A 15,349-nucleotide genomic window follows, 5' to 3' on the forward strand; every position below is an offset into this window, starting at 1 on the left:
TTCTTGTCTTCTGAATGACCTTTTGCTTTCTTACTATATGATGTCTTTTATATCATCCTACAACTCTTCTTGTCTTTGGTCTTTAGTGTCTAATGTACCAAATCTGTTTTTTAGATGATGTCTAATATTGGATGGGAAATGTTTAAGGTGATATTTTGGCTTTCGTGTATTTGTTTTAATTTTCTTCAGCTTCAGTCTGAATTAGCATTTGAGCAATTGATGGTCTGCCCACAGTCTGTCCCTGGACTTATTTAGGATGATGATACAGAGGTTTTCCACCATCTCATTCCACAGATGTAGTCAATTTTATTTCTGTATATCCCATGTGATGAGAACCATGTGTATATTTTATGTTGTTTTAAAAAGGTTTTTGCAATAAAGAAGTCATTAGTCTTGCAAAATTCTAACATATGCTTTCTAGCATCATTTCTATCTCCTAGGCAATATTTTCCAACTCCTGAGCCTTCCTTTTTTATTTCCAACCTTTGTATTCTAATTGCCAGTAATTATCAATACATCTTGATTGCATGTTTGATGAGTTTCAGGCTGAAGAAGTTGGTAGATTCCTCAATTTCATCATCTTAGCTTAATATATATTTTTCCATCCTTTTATTTTTAGTCTGCTTTTGTCTTTTTGTATTAGGTGTGTCTCTTGTAGACAGCATATTGAAGGATTCTATTTTCTTATCCATTCTGCTACTCCCTATCTCTTGACTGGTGCATTTAATTCATTTAATTAAATGTAACTATCAATAGGTATGAACTGATTGCTGTCATTGTGCTATGTGTTTGTTGTTGTCGTTGTACTGCCTGCTCCTTTGTTCCAAATAAGTACTTGTGCTTACTTCATTTTGTTTGGGCATTTTCTTTAATTTTCTTCGTTGCTTTCAATTTAATCTTTAGTATATCCTTATGGTTGTTTTCTTTTTGTTTTGATGTATAGGTGTATTAATCTTTTTGTATTTAACTTGTAAGCTATTAATTTCTTCACAATTTAAAACAGATTGTTTTTATCTTGAAATCTACTTGAATTCTTTGTCATTTGGAAGTTCTTAATTACTTTATTCCCTCTTTTGGCTCTACAGTTGTCTCCATTATAAATTGATATCAGTTTTCTTATTTTCAGTCTTGTTTGTATACTTCAATATCTGGATTGACTTCTGGGTGTTGGTGTCATTCATATAAATCTCAAGCTGTCATCTGCTGTTGTTGCTTCTCAATCCATAGAACTCCTTTTAGGACTTTTAATAAACTTTGTATGTTTATTGCAATTTCCTTAATTTCTGTTTACCTGAAAATGTCCTAATTTTGCTGTATCATTTGCAGGACTGATTACTGAGTAGATGATTCTTGTTTGACAAATTTTTTGCTTTCAAAGTTTTGTATATCTCATCCTATTGTTTTCTTGCCTGCGAGGTTTTTATTGAATAATCAAAGCTTTGTTTTATTGGTTCTCTTTTGTAGGTAACTTTTGGTTTTTCCTTAGCTGCTCTCAGGGTTCTTTTATTGTCTTCAATTTTGGAAACTTTGATTATGATATGTCTTGGTGATTTTCTTCTGTGGTATATCCAATTTGGGGTTTGTTTGGCTTCTTGTACTCATCTTTCAAGATGTTAGAGAAGTTTTCTTCCATTAATTTTATGAGAATTTCCTCTCTCTCTCTCTCTTTTTTTTTTTGGTCTCTTCTATTCTGGAATTCTGATCATCCTTAAATTCTTCTTCTTCATGTTCTCCCACATAAATCATAGCCTTTCTTCAGATTTTCTTTCTTCCTTTATTTTCTATTAGCATACTAGCTTTGAGAGATTTATCTTTAAAATTCACTAATTCGGGCTTCTATTGGTTCAAATATACTCCTTGCCTCTTTGAATATATTACCAATTTCTGAAATCTTAATATTAATCATCTGGATATATATTTGTAGGTTTTTTTATTGTGTCTAATTTTTTTCATTTATTTGTTTGGTCTTATAGTGTTTTCCTGAATTCTTCTGAAGTCTTTTCTGTGTTCTCCTTGCTTTCCTTGATCTTTCCTTCAATTTTGTTGTAAGTATTTACATATTGTTTTTAATTCTTCTCAAGTAGTTGAAGTATTTTTCCTTCTTCAGAAATGTTTCTGGTTTTTCATCTTCTTCACTTGTTTGAGCCACTCTGTCTTGTTTCTTTGGATGAATTGAAATTTCCTGTTATCTCTGAGACATTGTGGTACCCATATTGTTGTTTAATTGATGATTGTATGTTGGTGTGATGTTAGGTACTCATCAACTGCCTCCTGGTAGGTGTGATTAGAGAATGGAAATGTATGTACAGTTTTCTATTAGCCATATATTAGCTCAGTTTAGGATGGGTTGGGCTGGTGTTGGCTGATGTCTACCATTAATTAGATAGCACAGAGCTGGTAGTGGCTTTTGCCAATCAATCCCAGAGGGAATGGTTGTGGCTGAGCTGTATGAGCATGGTTGTTCTCTCCCTTTGGGTAGGGTGACAAGAGAAAACACACTCACAAACACACAAGTAAAAAAGAAAAATCAAGTAAAGAAAATAAAGTAATTAAGGAAAAAAAGGGGGGGAAACAAGCAGTAGCAAGAAAAAAGAATATAATAACCTAAAAGAGCAAAGAGAAATAAGAAAATATATCCACAAAAGAGAGAAAACAAAAAGAAAGAAAAAACACTGAACAGAACTAGGGATTGTTGATAATTGTCGTTGAATTGGTTAGGACTCATAGCAATCCTGCATAGAGTTTCCAAGGAGCAGCTGGTGAGCTTGAATTGCCAATCTTGAGGTTCAAACCGATCTTGCAGTCCAGCACATTAACCACAGCACCACACTAGGACTCCAAATTAGGGATAGGGGAGAAGAAAAGACAAAGAGACTAGAGAGTAGTAAAGAAAAATCAAGAATTAGTAAAGAAAGAAGTTGTAGAGCGGGGAGGAAAGATACAAAAGAAAGAATGAATGCAGAGATAGAAAAGGTCAAAACAAAACACAACAAAAACCCCCACAAGGGAAGGGACACAGAATAAGGAGAACAAACACCTAAAGGAAAAATAACCAGGCAGGTTCTAGATCCACAGAGGAGAAAACACTGGCAGGGTCCCTGCTGGACAAGGAGTTCACTGGGATGATGGAGAAGGCATGAGACTTTGGCATTCTCTGCCTCAGATAAAGTTCCCACTATTAACTTTTGGATAACAGCAGTAGATCATCTAATGAAAAATGATTGCTTCAAAACAAAGAACTCCAAATAATTTGATTCCATAGAAAAGCAAATAGCCTAGGTGTTGTCTATGTTTAGGGCACCCGGACCAGAAGTAGTTCATACAGGTTCCAAAGGTAGTCAGTGTCAGGATCTTTTAGGCCCAGAGTGCGACCAGGGGTTGTTGTTAAGTGCTGTTGAGTCGATTCTGACCCATAGTGACTCTGTATAGGGTTTCCAAGGGACAGCTGGTGAGTTTGAAACACCAATCTTGCAGTTCAAATGACTTTGCAGTCTGACACACTAGCCTACAGCACCACACTAGGACAACTATTTATGAGAGTTCTCCTAGTCTAGACTTGGCTGGGCCCAGTTCTGTGCACTCTGCAGGTGAGAGCAGGACTCACCTTAATCCAGGTGCCAGCCCACAGCTCACAACTCCATGGCTCCAACTATAAGAAGAGCAAAGACAGTGCAGGGGGTGGATAAGGGTGAGAGCTGGTCATGCTGGTAGAGCAGATTTGTATACCTATTATAGAGACAAGAAAGTAGAGATATAAGCAATTTCACCTGGACTCCAGCAAAAATGAAAACTCAAGTTAACTGCCAGTCTCATTTGCTTTATACTTTGCATGTAGTTGCAGATCAGCTGCATTTACCTGAACAGGACTTTGACCCATTAAGGAGTCCCTCTTACAGCAGTATTCTAGAAACAGAAAGTGTGGGTGGTCTGAGACCCACTGACTCTGTTCTAACAAAGCCTGAAATGGGGAGAGGAGAAAGAAAGATTTCATTTTTAGCTGTAAATTCCCTGGGTTGGGGGAGGGGGAGAGGAAGGAGCTGAATTGAAGAACTCTTTATGATAGAAAACTCTAATTAGGAGAAATGGGATGAAATTAAGGAAAGGGAAATAACAAGTTTATAATAAGTTTCCAATGTGAGGTATTCAAATTTAATTGTGTTTTTTAAGTAATGTCAGACTCCCAGATGCTATAGCCATGAAGACTGTATACAAATGGGCATATAAATAAATGCCTTTGCACTCCGCATAATCAAACTGGTGTGCCTTACATGCCAAGATATTATTTTGCAACAGCACATTTAGAATTGGCATTGCAATGTGCAAAAACATGTATATATATATATATATGGAGCTCTGGTAGCGTAGTGGTTACGAATCGGGCTGCGAACCTTAAGGTCAGCGGTTCGAAACTACCAGCCGCTCCGCGGGAGAAAGATGAGGCTTTCTACTCCCGTAAAGATTTACACCCTCGGAAACCCTGTACAGGGTCGCTATGGGTCGGACCCGACTCGATGGCACTTAACAACAACAACAACAATATATATATATATATATCCTATTGGGCTGAGAATGTGATCATTTTCGACTTCCAATAATTTATGAAAAGGAATGGAAAATCCCTCCTCTGTTAACAACAACAACAAAAAAAGCCCAGCCTCCTCAGTTTATTAGATTTGCATATGTTATGATCCATTTTTAAGCTGAATCATTACACCCTAGGAGGTTAATTTATCCAGTAGAATGTTATAATGAACCATTTCAAATGTCATTCTTCAGATCCCCAGAGACCTCAGGGCTGAGGGGTGGGGGGAAGGTGTTCTTACAAATTTTTATCTCTTATGTTGCTACAGAAACATAGCTAACATAGAATTAGGGTTTCAGGAAATATGGGAATTTGGAAAGGATGCTTTGCTTTTCAGCTATTGGCTTTTTCATGGAATCAAATTATTTGGAGTTCTTTGTTTGAAAGTCATTATTTTTCATTAGACAAGCTGCTGCTGTTATCCAAAACCTAATAGTGGGAATACGTCTGGCTGACACAACAAACGCAGGCATAGTTCCACAGTTATTAATGCCACTAACAATTTGGAATACAATAAATGATGTGGCGTGGCATTGTGGCATTTACCACTCATGCAATAGCAGGGACTGTAGTGCTGCCATGTCTTTTGAGAAAAGAAACACAAATACAAGAACAAGCCCATAATATTCTCCTGCTGATAGCCAGCAAATACATTATAGCACCTAAGTGGAATTGTATTAAGTGCAGAGTTGCAAAGTCTGATTCATGATCCAAGAAGAGAAATTGCAGTACAAAGCATTAGTCTGGAAGTTGGAAATATTCAAGCAGTATTGATAATTATTCTGGTACTGAACTATCAGCCAGAGGATCTGAGTCCAGTTTTCTGGGCTCTCTTGGCTCTCATAGTGCTTCTCCAGATGGTAAGGATATAGTCACATGACTCACTAAAGCATTGGCAAGACTCTTTCAACTCTTACGTTTCCTGTAGGAATTGGGCCACTAGTCATGGGTTTCCTGCTAAAGTGGGTTAGGACTAGGTTAACCATGGTCCCATGCATTGTAACAGGGAATTAGAGATGCATACACTGCACTAGGAGTTCTGGTGTGGCGCTGCAGGATAATGCACTGGACTGCAAGGTTAGTTTGAGCTGCGACGTTGGTGGTTCAAGCTCACCAGTTGCTACTCAGAAACGCATACAGAGTTACTACAAGTTGAAATCGACCTGACAGCAGTTAACAACAACAACAATGAATAGTCAGCATTACGAGTCCTGGTGTGGAGCTGTAGGACAAACACTGGACCACAAGATCAGTTTGAACCACAAGGTTGGTGGTTCAAACATACCAGCAGCTCTTCCTTCAGAAACCACATACAGGGTTGCTATGAGTCAGAATGGACTCCAAGCCACTTGGTAGCGTAGTGGTTACGAATCAGGCTGCGAACCTTAAGGTCAGCGGTTTGAAACTACCAGCCGCTCCGCGGGAGAAAGATGAGGCTTTCTACTCCCGTAAAGATTTACACCCTCGGAAACCCTGTACAGGGTCGCTATGGGTCGGAACCGACTCGACGGCACTTAACAACAACAACAACAACATATTAAAGTCTGCAATACATGGACACATTTTTAAAACTTCTTTGTGCATTGAACCCTTTCTTTCTGACTTCCTAATTAGCATTCTGCATAGTAAAATTTTACAGGGTATTAATTCAGAAATGTCATTTTAATCTATTAATGCTACTGCTTTCTCTCAACACCTTTTATACAAACACAAATTGAAAAATTTATGATTCAGTAGAAATGAAGTTGCTTTCAAATAACTCCGATCCATAGAACACAGATTCTCAAATGACTGGAGGACTATGGTCACCTTAGAGCCGTTCTCCTGTGCATTCCTTTACAGAACCATCAGCACAAGGATCTGGGTCCAGTCTTCTGGATTCTCATGGATCTCATGATATCTATCCTCTTTCTGTTATAGTTGTTGTAGTTAAGTACCGTTAAGTCAGTTACAACTCAGTGACTTTGTATAAGGGTTCTGAGGAGTAGCTGGTGGATTTGAACCAACAACCTAGTGGTTAGCAGTCCAGTGCTTACCTACAGCACCACACCAGGAACGCTTCCATAGACGTAGGGGCATTTTATTACCCACTTACTTTTCCTATTCCACTGTTGTTGGGCATATTTTCCCTCTCCTTTTCAGTCAGAACTCTCATATATCATCACAAGAGCAATGGATATGAACGCATAACAGGACACTGAGCATAAGAAACCTCTTGGGAGCAGGGTCACTACTGTATCAACAGAACCCATGCTTGTCACAGTTCCAGGCTTAGTTAAATGAAAAACACCAGGTCATTTCACAAAATCTAAGTATGCTAGAATTATAGCAAATGTTTTTGACCAGTGTCTTCAAGGCTTATCACTGGGTTCCGAATTTCTCATGCTAATTATCAATAAGCATGTTTGCAGCAACCACATGAACAGATGATTTCTTCACAGGACATATTTAATGATATATCCTTGCCCTTTTAGAACAATCTTAATTTATTTTCCTGATCTTGTTGTTAAGTGCCATGGAGTCAGTCCTAACACATAGCGACCCTTGATAGGGTTTCTGAGGAGTGGCTGGTGGGTTCTACCCACTGACCTTGTGGTCCAGAGTGCTAGCCTGCAGTGCCACACCAGGACTCCTGATAAAGGTGCATAAATTATTTTAGCTAACGGAGTGTGGGAAAAAAATGCTTTCATAACTTTTATATACTATTTATAGTGGTTTGTCTCCTCTCCTATTTTATCTGGTTCGCAAGCAAATCAGCACTTACTCGAGATAGTCTAAATCCCTCCATAAACCAGACTACTCAAAGTATGGCCAGGCTGCTTTCCCTTTTTGGTTGGGCTCCAATCTCCTGCCCTGTTTCCTTTGAGAGCTGATTGCTCCTTTAGTCGTCATCCTGAGCACCAGCTGTGTGCTACGTTGTTGTTGTTAAGTAATGTTGACTCAGTTCTGACTCAGAGACCCTGTATATAATTTCAGAGGAGCAGCAGGTGAGTTTGAACTGCCGACCTTGTGGTTTGCAGCCCAGTGTTGATCCTAAAGTGCCACACCAAGAGATGGAGAATCAAAGACTCATAAGATGTTAGGAGAGGGTCTTAGAAATTATCTAGTAGTAGTTACAAGGTTGTTGTTATGTGCCATCTAGTCAGTACCGATCCATAGCGACCTTATGCACAGCAGGACGCAACACTGCCCGATCATGGGTCAACCTCACTACTGTTGCCATGCTTGAGTCCATTGATGCTGCCACTTGGCCAATCCATCTCATTGGGGGTCTTCATCTTTTTCTCTGATCCTCCACCTTCTCCAGTGGCTGGCCCCTCCTGACAATATGTCCAAAGTATGAGTGACGAAGTTTAGCCATCTTGGCCTCCAAGGAACACTCTGGCTGCATGTCTTCCAAAAGGGATCTATTAGTTCTTTTGGCAGCCCATGGCACTTTCAATATTCTCCTCCAACATCATAATTCAAAGGCATCAATTCTTCTACGGTCTTCATTAGTCACTGTCCTGCTTTTGCATGCATATGAGTTATAAGGAGCTCTGTTAACGTAGTGGTTATGAGTCATGCTGCTAACCTCAAGGTCAGCAATTCAAAACAACCAGCTGTTCCACAGGAGAAAGATGAGGCTTTCTGCTTCAGTAAAGATTTACAGCTGTGGAAATCCTACACAGGGTCACTATGAGTGGGAACCGACTCCACAGCAAACTACCACCCCCAGCTATAAAAGTGGAGTCCTATTGTGGCGCTGCAGGTTAATGTGCTGGACTGTATGGTTGGTTTGACCACAAGGTCAGCAGTTCAAGCTCACCAGCTGCTCCTTGGAAACCCTATACAGGGTCTCTATGAGTAGGAACTGACTCAACAGTATTTTAACAACAAAAGTTATAATAGCAATTTTAGCAATCTCCATACATTAACTATCTATAAGTTTTATAATTTAGGAAGTAACTCTTCATATTGGGAACGGCTCCACAGGATTAGCACTGGATTTCGAATCGCAAGTTTGAGCTTAGCAGGTGCCTTGTGGGAGACAGATGAGGCTTTCTGCTCCCACAAAGATTTACAGCCTCAGAAATTCTATACAGGGTCACTGTGAGTGAGAATAATGTATTGCATCAGACAAATCTTCTGCACAAAACATCTTTAAAATGTTTAAGAGCAAAGAAGTCAGTTTGAGGACTAGTGTGCCTGACCCAAGCCATGGTATTTTCAGTAGCCTCATATGCATGTGAAAGTTGGACAATGGATAAGGAAGACTGTAGAAGAGTTGATGCACTTGAATTATGGTGTTGGGAAGAACAGTAAAGATACCATGAACTGCCAGAAGAACAAACAAATCTGTGTTGGAAGAAGTACAAGAATGATAGTTAGAAGCTGAGATGACCAGACTTCATCTCTTATACATTGAGCATATTGTAAGAAGGATGGACTAGTCCCTGGAGAAGGACATCATGCTTGGTAAAGTGGAGAGCCAATAAAAATGAGGGATATCCCTAAAGAGATGGATTGGAACCGTGGCAGCACCAATGGGCTTAAGTGTAGCAGCAATTATGAGGATGGCGCAGAACCAGGTAGTGGTGTTTCATTCTGTTGTATGTTGCTATAGATTGGAATTGACTTGATGGCACTTAACAACAACAAGGAGTTCTAGTAGCGTAGTGGCTATGAATCAGGCTGTTAATCAGGCTATGAATCAAGCAGTTCGATACTACCAGCTGTTCCACAGGAGAAAGATGAGGCTTTCTGCTCCTGTAAAGATTTACAGCCTCAGAAACCCTGTACAGGGTCGCTATGAGTCGGAGCTGACTCCACGGCACATAACAACAAAACAACAACCACATAATGAATATTTATTAGTTCGATATAGTATTGGTAAATTATCTAAAACTCTTGAAGATTATTTTAAACCTATGTGCTAGAGAATATAAAGTTTGATGAGGAGTCCTGATGTGGCACTGTAGAATAAGCACTGGACTACTAATCACAAGGTCAGCAGTTCAAATCCACCAGTCACTCTTTGGAAACCCTATACAGGGTTGCTATGAGTCAGAACCAACTCAAGGACTCTTAACAACAAAAGTTTGTCTAAGTAATCAATATTTCAATCACATCTTCAACATTTCCCATGTAATTCTCAATGTAAGCTTAGATTTGTACCTTTTTTAATGTTGTTGTTGTTAAGTGCCCTTAAGTCAGTTCTGACTCATATTGACCCTGTAAAGGGTTTCTAAGGAGTAGTTGGTGGGTTTGAACTGCTGACCTTGTGGTTCTGGATCTACATAACTGCTGATAAATGTATTAAGATAGCATTTTTCTTATTTTGTTGGTTAGTTGTTAAGTGCTGTTGAGTTGGTTCCGACGCAAAATGACCCTGTACAGGGTTTTGGAGCAGTGGTTGGTGAACTTGATCCACCAACCTTGCAGTTCAAACCGACATTGTAGTCAGCACATTAACCCACAGCACCACAGCAGGACTCCAATTTCAATTCATTTGCACATGTTTAAATTGATTTAGGTATTCTGAAAGACAGTGTTGTTGTTAAGTGCCTTTCAGTCAATTCCCATTGCCTTCTAGTCAGTTCCTACTTACTTAGAAAGGTAACTTAACAGTGGTTTGTAGCCTTGGTATAAACTGTAAAACACTTTGCATTTACTAATGGCTCACATTACTTATGTGCTTGGTATGTTTCAGATTAGGCATCCTCACAGTCTTCTAACTCATAGTGACCCTTTGCAGAGCATAATAAAACACTGTCCAGCACGAACCATCCTCACAATTGTTATGTTTCAGCCCATTGTTGCTGTCACTGTGTCAGTACATCTCTTTGGAAATAGTCCTCTTTTTTGCTGACTCTCTATTTTATCAAGAATGATAAAATGGGAAAAACATGTCCAAAATACGAGAGATGAAGTCTTCCCATCCTGGCTTCTAAGGAGCATTCTGGCTGTGTTTCTTCCAAGACAGGCTTATTGGTTCTCTGGCAGTCTATGGTTAGTATTTTTCTCTAACACCGTAATTCAAATGTATCAACTCTTCTATGATTATTCATTGTCCAACTTTCACATGCATATGAAGCAACTGAAAACACTATGGCATGAGTCAGGCATAACTCAGTCCTCAAACTGATTCCTTTGCTCTTTCACTTTAAAAAGGCCTGTTGAAGCAGATTTGTCTAATGCAATACATCTTCAATTTCTTGACTGCTACTTCCATGAATGGACACCTGGTGTGGACCTATAGGATCAGCACTGAGGACCACAAGGTCGGCAGTTAAAACCTACCAGCTACTCTTTGGAAACCCTTGGCGGGTTACTATGAGTCGGTACCAGATCCACTGCACTTAACCACAACTTCCACGACATTTCAATCTTTTCTCAGTTTGTTGTTGTAGCTTTGTTGTTGTTGTTAAGTGCCGTCGAGTCGGTTCCGACCCATAGCGACCCTGTACAGGGTTTCCGAGGATGTAAGTGCCATCAAATTGGTTCTAACTCATAGTGATCCTGTATACGGTTTCTGCAGAGTGGCTAGTAGATTTAAACTGCCAAGCTTGAGGTTCAAAGCAATATTTCAGTTGAGTGTTATCCTATAGTACCACAGCAGGACTCCATTTCTCACCTTATCACGATGCTGTTTAATAGTCCTACTGTGAGAATGTTAATTATCTGTATTTTGAGATGGAACCCATTTTGAAGGTTGTAGTCTCTGCTCTTTATCACTAAGTGCTTCCTTAGCTCTTTGCTTCCAACAAGCAAGGCTTTGTCATCTGCATGTCTCAGCTTGCTAATGAAGCCATCTCCAATCTTGATGTGATGTTCTTCTTTATACAATCCAGCTTCTCTGATTATTTGCTCACCATACATATTGAATAAATACAGTGAAAGGATACAACCCTGGCATACACCTTTCCCAATTTTTCTTTTTTTTTTTTCCAACTTGAGAAATGTTGAATATGTTCTTCTCTTTTGGTTTTCTAACTCCTGGTCTTTACATATTTCATTAGAATATTTGACTTTGTCTTCTCGAGTTGCCTTTTGAGATTGTCAGTTTAGCTCTTTTACTTCATCATTTCTTTCAGTTGCTGTAGCTTATCTACATTCAAGAGCAAGTGCCAGAGTATCATCTGACATACCTTTGGTCTTTTATTTACTTCCTGTCTTTTAAATGACCATTTATTTTCTTTATTTATGATGTTCTTCATGTTGTTGCTCAACTCCTCTCGCCTTTTGTCATTAGTATCTAATGAATCAAATCTTGAAATGGTCTCTCAATTCTGCTGGGATATACTCAAGGTCAAATTTTGACTCTAATTGTTTTCTTTTTCTTTAGCTTCAGCCTGAACTTGTGTATGGTCAAGTCAGAGACTGTTTTACAGTCAGCTACTGGCCTGTTGTGACTGATGATACTGAGCTTCTTCATCATCTCTCCATGTAATGTAGTCAATTTGATTCCTATGCATTCCTGCTGTGAGGTCTACATGTATCATCATAGCTTATATTGTTGAAAAAAGGTATTTGTAGTGAATAATTAATTCATTGGCCTTGAAAAATTCTATCATGTAATACCCAGGATAATTTCTATCACCAAGGTCATATTTTCCAATCCTTTGTTTCCAATTTTGTATTCCAATCACCAGTAACTACCATTGCATATTGATTTCATGATCCATTTCAGACTAAAGAAGTTGGCAGAATTCCTCAATTTCTTCATCATTGACTTTAGTGGTTCATGTGGAAATTTGAATAGTTGTATTAACTGGTTTTCCTTGTTGTTGTTTTAGGTGACTTTGGGGTTTTTTCCTAACTCATAGTAACCCTATGAACAACAAAACAAAACACTATCCTGAACCATTTTCACAATTGTTGCCATGTTTGAGACAATTATTGCTGCCACTGTGTTAACCCATCTTGTTGGGGATTTGTTCTTTCTCATGGATGCTCCACTTTACCATATATGGTAGACCGATACTCCTGACACCATGTCCTAAAAACAAGGGAAAAATATCACCATCCTTGCTTCTAAGGAGCATGCTTACTATACTTCTCCCAAGACAGCTTGCTTTGCTTTGCTGGCTGTCCATGGTACTTTCAAAATTCTTTTCCAACACCATATGCCAAGGCATTGATTCTTCTACAATCAGCCTCAGTCATTGTCAAGCTTTCACACATATTTGAGCTGACAGAAAATATCATGGCTAGGGTAAAGTGCATCTTGGTCTTCAAACTGATATCTTTGCCCTTTAACACATTAACGAGGTCTTTCCCAGCAGACTTGCTGGGGAATTGGACCTGCTGATCTTGAGGTTAGCAGACCAACTAGTAACCCATGATACCACCAAAACTCCTGTAACAAGGATAGGAAATTTTAAGAAATTTATTAATAAGGAATTTATTTGATGTGGCCAAAGCTATTGTTTATACTTTGGAGTCCTGGTATGGCACTGTGGGCTAATGAGATAGACTGCAAGATCAGTTTGAATTGCAAGGTTGCTGGTTCAAATTTGCCATCCTCTCCTCAGAAATTCTATACAGAGTTGCTACGAGTCAGAACCAACTTGATGGCACTAAACAACAACACCACCAAGTTAATATTTATTGCAGTTGCAAATTTGATAGATTTAATGTTTAATAGCATATAAAATTTGGGCTTCTTGCTATAAAATAGCAAAACTTTCTTTAATTACTGACTTGAAGAATTGATTTTATCCTCTACACAAACTGCTGAAAGGCCTCTCATTAAAATAAATTCCTGGGTTCCTGCTGAATCCACATGACTTTGAAAAAAAGACAGACAAAGGGTTCACCTTTAAAAATCTTTCATTATATTACTAAGTACTGTTTCTCAGTGACCTACTATAAAATGCTCTGAAACTTCGTGGAAAGCCACAAAAGATTTATTTCTGTTTTACACAAAGAAAAATGCTTAAAATTATCAAATGTGTTATGAGTTACATGAAGCATGTCAAATCAGAAGCAGTGACAAATTGTCTTTGGATTAACATTTTGATGTCAGTGATGTTTCCTGGATACTAGACAACAAATGTCATGTCATAATTTTGTTATTTCAGTTGCTAACTTGGTTGCAACATTGTTTCCTTTGGATTTATCATAATCAAATCCAGTGGTTTTAAATGGGAAATACATATTGTTTACCCATGGAGTTTTGCTACATTACAGGTGTTTAGAAATGTGATAATCTTGGTATATTCTTGGTGTAGACTGCTATTTGGTATTATATCTCAAGACTATTATGCATTACAGTTCATTAAAAATAAGGGTAGTCATTATATTTAGGGATTTTTTTTGTTAAAAGTTTCTTTCATTTTTTGGTTAATTTTATTTTTTACTGTATTTGGCTTTGCATTTCTTTTACAATCAACTCTCATCAGGTCTTTATTATTATTGTAATGTGTTGACTACATTAATTTTTAAGTTATTGTCTGACCACAAGCTTTAATTTGCTGACTCACTGAAAGATGTTTACCAAAATATTTAAACAAGCATGGACTACATCAGATTTATGAAAAGGACTGTATTACTTTGAAAATGGATTCCAATGGATTTCTAGAATTCTTATGTAGGAACCAATAAAGTTTTCAGAATGCCGCTGAGTCTGATTTGCATGGAGCCAAAATGAACTTTTTTCCATTCTCAGAAATGCTTATACACGCAACAAGAGAAACTGATGTGTCCATGGTGCCACAAATATTTTAGGTACAGAACATTAGTGTAAATACCCTAGGACACAGCTTGGATATTGGAAACATTTTATTTTGTCTTTAACTGTCTTTACTGCCAGCTTGTTATCTTGTGATTTGTCTCTTTCTCTTGATGAATGTAGTTCAGGGGGGGAAAAAAAAGAAGAATTAGCTAGACAAATGATCTAGTTAATTGAGCTCTAGCTAACTAAGATTTTACTTTCTAATTATACTTCCATACAAGAGCATTGTTTAACAAGAACCCTAAATGTAAGGCAGAGACAAGATGGAAAGGAGCAAGTAACCAGCCGGAACTTTCACTGTATTTATAACTTGAACCTGAGCTAGAGAACAGAACTCCTCTAACCCTAATCTGGAGCTTATGTTGATCTTTTTGCCTTTTCTTCCTTTTTCTATTTTGTTTACTTTAAAAATTTACCAACATACATCCTTAAATCAGCTGGTACATTGTTCATTGAATGTGGTCCAGTCTGTTCTGACACATAGCCACCCTGTATAGGAACAACTGTTGGGTTTGAACCTCTGACCCTGAGGTTAGCAGTCTAGTACTTATCCTTCAGTGCCTTACTACTGCCTATTCCTACTGAGAAGACACAAAAAGAGTAATTTCTCAATATACTCTTTAGTGCAAGCTTAAATTAGGCAGAAGCAGATGACATGTTTCTTGCACATTCTGTCTTTTTTGAATTGATCATGTGTGCAATCTTAAGAATCATCTCTTCTCCTCTAATTGGGAAGCAAAATTACTAAGCAGCAACTTGTTCATTGGTTAGAACTCATTAAATCAGCTGTTACACAGCCATGCTAATATAGATAATTTGGAATTAAATAGGCTGAGTTAAATTTTGATCTTACTATTGACATTGGCAATGTTGACATGTTCAACCATTTCAAGAGATACCATATGAACAAGAGCCAATGATACTCAGGAAGGAAGTCCAAAGTGCATTAAAAGAAGTGGCAAAGAACAAGGCACCAGGAGTTGATGGAATAAAAATTGAAATCTTTCAAGAAAGTGAGGCAGCACAAGAGGCACTCACTCATCTCTGCC

Source organism: Chrysochloris asiatica, unplaced genomic scaffold (genome assembly GCF_000296735.1).
Source record: "Chrysochloris asiatica unplaced genomic scaffold, ChrAsi1.0 scaffold00083, whole genome shotgun sequence".
Taxonomy (NCBI): Eukaryota; Metazoa; Chordata; class Mammalia; order Afrosoricida; family Chrysochloridae; genus Chrysochloris; species Chrysochloris asiatica.